Genomic DNA, 6,605 nt, shown 5'->3' with positions numbered 1-6,605 from the left:
GTCTTTTCATTACTTAATTCTCCAATTCTTAACTATAAAACGAAACATTTTTATTCATTTTCTGTCACTATTCCATCTTTTCATGGTGTGGTTCTGGCATTAACTTAATGCATCTAAAATAACTCAACATAATTTTTCTAAACTTTTCACCCCTAAATTCATCGTTTTCCAACCGAAAAACATTTATTTTCCGGGAACTCCATAGGCTCTCGGACGTTACGTTGCACACCCTTAGCGTCAAAACGATTTCCCAAAAAACGAACGTTTTAGATTCCTAACGAGATGTGCTATCGTTTCCATCCAAAACAATACATTTCAAACCGTCATACTCTTCAAAAAACGTTTTTCTCGTTACAATGAGCACTGTATTTCTTCCTTTTTCTTTTTCCTTCGATAGTTTTCTGTTATTTCTTTCAGTTACGTGGGCCGATTAAACGCCAGCGCTGGACAACCATATAAGACAAGAAAGATAAGAATACAGGAAAGAATACAAACACTTACAACATTGAACAAACATAAAACATAAGACAAGACAGATGGCCCACAAAATTTAATTTACTTAGTTTAATTAAGTCAGTGCACATTGAAGCCATGCGCCTACACAACTACCGAGTTTTGGTTATGGTTTTGTGAGTATTCCTAGTCTGAGTTCCTGTTTGCCTGTAAGCCTGTTTTTGTTTTGTTTTGTCCCTGGGTGTTGGACAATTTTGCTAAATAAGAGTAACTGGTCGTTACGCGATTGAGTTCTGGTCCAGTCCGCACTTAACTCAACCATTCCTGCAGTAGTATTTTATAATATTTACAAAATAAGATTCTGTAATATTTTCGAAGTAGGTTGTAGTACACCTGAGGCTTTATGTTTGAACGATTTCTTTAGTAGTGCTAGTATTAATGCTGTTGCAGTTTTGTAGCAGTATTCTTGCAGAATTATAGCTACACCATGTACTATGTTCCTGTTTGTAAGCTCCATATTTCGTTTCCTAGTAATTCCATTTATATTATTGTAATACTTTGCCATCTCATTTCTTGTTCCCTTTTGGTTAACTGCAAGCGAATAGCTGGATTAAACCCTAGAGGTTTAATTCTGACCCAATTGTGGAAAAATGTGTTCGATTAACTTGTTTACCCCCGTGCTCAGCACATTTCTTTTTATAATACAATTTTTATGTATTGTGTGGTATGTATTTTTGTTTTTTTGTTTTTTGTAAATACTGTATTAAACCTTATCTTTTCCGTTCCTTTACCTCACTTTGATGATGGAGTGTCATGTCCAATTTAATTGTCAGTTACAATATGTTAACCCGTTCAGTAACTATGTAGTATATCACTAGTGGCATTTCTGCATTACCGTATTACTGTCGTAGTACTTCTACGGTGTTTTTCTTTCAGCGAATTTAATTTCACTGTGTGACGTTTGAGTCTTCCATATCAATAGAGGTGTAGGACTTAAAATTCGACTCCCTCCCTGCTGAGGCTCATTTTGTCTGTCGTTTTGTCTCAAAGTTAATTTTGTGAAAATGCCAAAAATTCCTAAAACTGAAGATACTTAGTATTTACTTTTAGCACATGCGCTGGGCAATGGAGTAAAATGCGCATGTCCTGTTTATAGTTCCTAACACCCACCCAATCAAAATTGTTTGAGTTTTGGGTTAAAGTTTTTTCCTGTGAGTTTCTATCAAAAATGTCTCGATAGTGAACCTAAGTCGTTTAATCAGCTTTCTTATAAAGTATTTTTAGTAATTTACATCCAAAACAGGGACTGCTGGTGTGACAACGTGACTGTAAACTGGAGTTACTAGAGTTTCCATAACATGAGCATCACCTAGAGGCAGTGGATATGACACAATAATTAGAAGAAAATAGTGCTTCTTTGGGCACTGTGACTCTCCTCTTTTATCCTGTTAGGCACTTTTATTTCGGTTGCACTACACAATGCAGAGACATCTTGGGGTCAATTTATACACACTGTCCCTTTAAAAGGTTTTGAGTGCATGTTTCTCATGACACCATATTTTACCAATTATATTTTACACGTTTTCGCCTTATCCCAATTTTTTTTTTTTTTTTTCCGTAATAATTTAATTTTGGTACTTTCGAGTTTCCATACCTCAGGGCCAATGAGCCCTTCATGAGGTAAAATGTACTTGTACTTTCCAAATTCTCAACCGTTTTGGCATGTTGTACAGTAGTGTCACACTTAACCGGGCTGCTGTCTTTTTGATGCGTCAAGGTCTGCACTTCCGGACCCGCGATTTCCATTCGCCGTTGCGATTTCTCGAGCTCTGCTCCTAGTAACAACCATATCAAACAACTTATTACCACACACCACTTTATCATACACATCTTGTTTTCCTAATTTAACATTACTGCCCTGTTGATCTTGGTTGATCCCATTGACGGTGGCAGCGTGAGCCTTGGTACAGTGGTTCAGATGGTACCAGGTTGAGCTGCCCTCGACCTGGACTGCTGTCGGCGTTGCCCTCACGACGGTGTACGGTCCCTTACGCCTCGGTTGGTTCCACTCTCGTCGAAACCTTGATGTAGACGAGATCCCCTGGGACCACCTTCTTCTCCAATGGTTGTTCGACCTTGGACCCTCGTCTCTTAACCAGCCGGTAGTTGACAGCCGTCAATTGTCTCATACAGTCTCTCAGTTCAGTTTGTAGTTGCTCAAGTGGCGGTCCCTTGTAGGGACCTCCTAGGTGCGGTGCTGGTCTGCCTGTTAGCATTTCATGCGGTGTTAAATGCGTGATCCAATGAGTTTGCATGCGATAACTCATCAGCGCTAACTGTAGCGCATCCCCTCAGTTGAGCCTAGTACTCACACAGATCTTGTTCATCTTTGATTTTAATATTCCATTTACTCTTTCCACGACCTTTTGAACTAATGCTTATTACGACCATCTGAGCTTATTTCAGACGGTATACCAAATCGCGGAATAACTTCTCTGATCAAAAACTTTATTACTGTTTCCGCACCTAGATCTTTTGATGGAACTGCTCCTGATATTGTTCTCTGCACAGATTTCATATACTGGTTGAGCACTCCGTCTACCGTGGCCTGTAAATACGGAGACCTGTAACCTTATTTCTCCAGCTATTTTACAAAGGTATTCCCCTGTTACCTATTCTCCTTAATAATCCTCCTGATGCTCCTGCATCTGGAGACACATCACCGTTTTCCTGGAAAGCAGATTCAAAATACAATTTTAGCAGTATTCCTGTGTTAAAAATAAAATAATTTACAATCCAAACGTATCAATATTCCTCAGATTTGTAAACACCACGTCAATCAACAAGATCCTAACGTGATTCAATGCAGACTCGTGTTGTTCGTTATCACCGCCTCGTCGACGGCCTTGGCTGTCTGGCTCAGTCCATTGTGACGTTCCACCGCAATCTGCAGCAGGAATGTGTCCATGAGCCTTATCACTGACCTTGGTCGTGCCCAGTTTTCCTCCTCTTTCTCCTCGAAACTGGCTGCAATCAGTTCAGATTGCCCCCTGCTCACTGTTTGAGGACAGCCTGGATGTGCTCCAGTGTCCCCACGACCCTGCTGTAGACAAGCGGCGCAGACAACGGATGAGTGAACGTCTTTGTTTGTTCTTTGCTTGTTTTTCTGTCCATCTTCAGCCCTTTTCAACAGTCCGTTTGACTTCAGAATCCTGTTAAATCGGTCATGTTTACAAACTCGGATGTTTAGTCTAGGTTAAATGACCATGAAGACATCACCTTAGCAATTAAATTCTTAAATTTTTCATGGTCTTCCCCAAGATCGAGTAATCTGCTCCTTATTGTCTTTTGAAAATGCTTGACAAATCGTTCTCTTAATTTACCCAAACTATACCTTTAACGGAACAAGATCTCACAAATCAGAGGCCACACGCAGACGAAGCGCTGGACGAATCATTCATCTCAATGTATTCCCCAGTAACGTAAGTATCTTACACTTATCTCACACACCAGTCGCGCAATATTTTTTCATCCCGGTTTCACTGCTTCCCAAAACCCCTCATGCCGTTAAACCACTCTCTACTACCACTGTGTCCTCACCCGCGAGAATAAGCAGTCACTCCATCTTTCATCCATACGTCCTTAACTCCCCTCCCAACGCCAAACAAAACGAAAAACAAAACAGACAAAAAGAAACAAAGGCTCTCCTCCGCACAACGTCGTCCCAGCCCTTAAACAGTTAAGAAATCATCCGCACACACTCACTCCGGCGGGCGGGGTCGAGCGAGCGGAGGAGAAACCGAACCGAACAGAACACACATCCACATACAGAGAGACACACGCACAATTATCGCCAGCTGGCACACACCCCCACACACAAAGTTCGATTACAACTGTCTCAAACACACTCCCATCCCTAACACGCATTCAGACGCGTGAAAGATACACACAGGACCGCAAAAGGCAAAGACGCACACCAAACAACTCACGCACACACCAACAGCCAACATTCCCGAGCGAGATAACGCTCAGAGCGAAAAAAAAACGTCAGTACACACACAGCTCCTCCAACGCTGTCTATACGCGAAGTCATCTCAATAATACAACATCTAAACATCTGCTCATTAACCTCTGCCGGTATAACTCTTCACATAAAAAACACATCCCCGTAGGACCATTAATAGATCGTCTACTTTCCGTCACCGAAAACATCAGCAACTGATGACGTGTCATCATCGCCTTCTAGACTGATCTCCCCTAACATCGCCACGGAGCGGCAGATTTATCACAAGAAACTTCCCGAGCGAGATATCGCTCAGAACGGAAAAAAAAAAAACGTCAGTACACACACAGCTCCTCAGACGCTGTTTATACGCAAGGTTATCTCAATAATACAACATCTGAACATCTGCTCATTAACCTCTGCCGGTAGAATTCTTCACATAAAAAAACACACACCCCCGTATGACCATTAACAGATCGTCTACTCTCTGTCACCGAAAATATCAGCAACCGATGACTCCTCATCATCGCCTTCTAGACCGATCTCCTTCAACATCACCACGGAGAACCGAACCGTCACCAAATGCACAAACACCGACACTTAGTTCACTGTTACTTCATCCAGACTCCCTGGAGCCCGACCAAAAACATCACAACAGTCCCTGAGCACAAGATTGTCTCCGGACATAAACCTCATATCAACTCATACAATCCGTCCAACTTGTTGCCGGACTACAGACGGATTACCCACGTGCACGCATTTTCATAATTTAGCCCTCACGTCACATGCCCCAATGTACTTCACTTACCCCGACAAGCCAACCGAAATAAGGAAAGAAAAACCTTGTCCTTACCTCAACCGCTTCTCGGGGCAGCGTTCACGACGAGAAGTCAATTTGAGCCAAAAAACACGTCAGGGCGCCATTTAATGTAGGAGAAATTGCAGGTTCGATAATCTTTTAAGTCTTCTTTCGTGATTGAATTAAGTACATCGGGAACCAGCCATGAGGGGGAGCCTTTTATTTCGTCATCCCAAAAGAACTCAGAGAACTCCAAACATAACAATGCTTTTATAGCTTCAGCCCAAAAGGCGGCCCTAGTCCTCAGTAATCAACACGGACATGTTGTTCGTACCCTTATTAGGACATGTTGTTGCCTCAGTTTGCTCAGAGTCCTTGAAGAAAGGCCTTGTAGGTCTCATGCCCATTTTGGTAAACTCGACTATCTTGTCAAGGATCTTCTCGAATGATGTCAACATTCCCTCACTACTGTAAGCAAGTCTTTCTACATTTCTAAATGTATGCAACTCTATTCTACAAATGTAAGTCTATTTTCCACAACACTGGTACACCTGGAGAGCAAAGTGGCAGAGTTGAAGCACTACACCAAGATTAACGATGTGCTCGTGTTCAACATCAAACCCTGGTCAGCGCACATGCAGAGACTGCCTTCCTCCAGTATGGGGATCGAAGTGGTCTGTGACAACATCGAGGCGTGTCACCCTCTACCTTGGAGAAATGATAAGGCCAAACCAGCGATCATCATGAGGTTTGTCAACAGATAAACACAAAATTGCACTATTAGAACAAGGAAGGAAGCTGAAAGGATCGAACGTCTTCATAAATGAACATTTGACAAAATGAAATCCGGACATTGCCGGAAAAGCACGATACTTGAAAAAACATGGAAAAATTCAAGACATGTGGTCCAAACACTAACATTTTTGTTTGATTAAACGGATCAGCAGAGCATGCCAATAATTTCAATCATCAGGAACATCGAGGAACTGGAAAAGTTTCAATGATCATTGTAAACTAAACTGTTAGGTGTGAACAAATATTTTACAAATTACACTTAACTGTTGAAGAAGATTACACCGAACCTTCAATCAACTACAATCAACTTACAATCCTGACTGAAAGTACTTAAACATCTATAACTGCAACAGATAACGACACTATTCAAATGATGGACAATGATAATCATAATATTGAGAACAGACATATAACAAATTAGGACTGGATGATCTTTTAGACCCTGAGAGCCAGCTCTTATGATTTATATCACGTACTGAAAATGAATATTATAATAATAATGGGTTTTATTTAAAAGCGCCTTTCAGGCCACCCAAGGACACTGTACAGACAATG

This window comes from Urocampus carinirostris, chromosome 5 (assembly GCF_059441175.1).
Source record: "Urocampus carinirostris isolate Australia breed hairy pipefish chromosome 5, RoL_Ucar_1.0, whole genome shotgun sequence".
In the NCBI taxonomy this organism is placed as follows: Eukaryota; Metazoa; Chordata; class Actinopteri; order Syngnathiformes; family Syngnathidae; genus Urocampus; species Urocampus carinirostris.
This window is presented reverse-complemented; position numbering follows the sequence as displayed.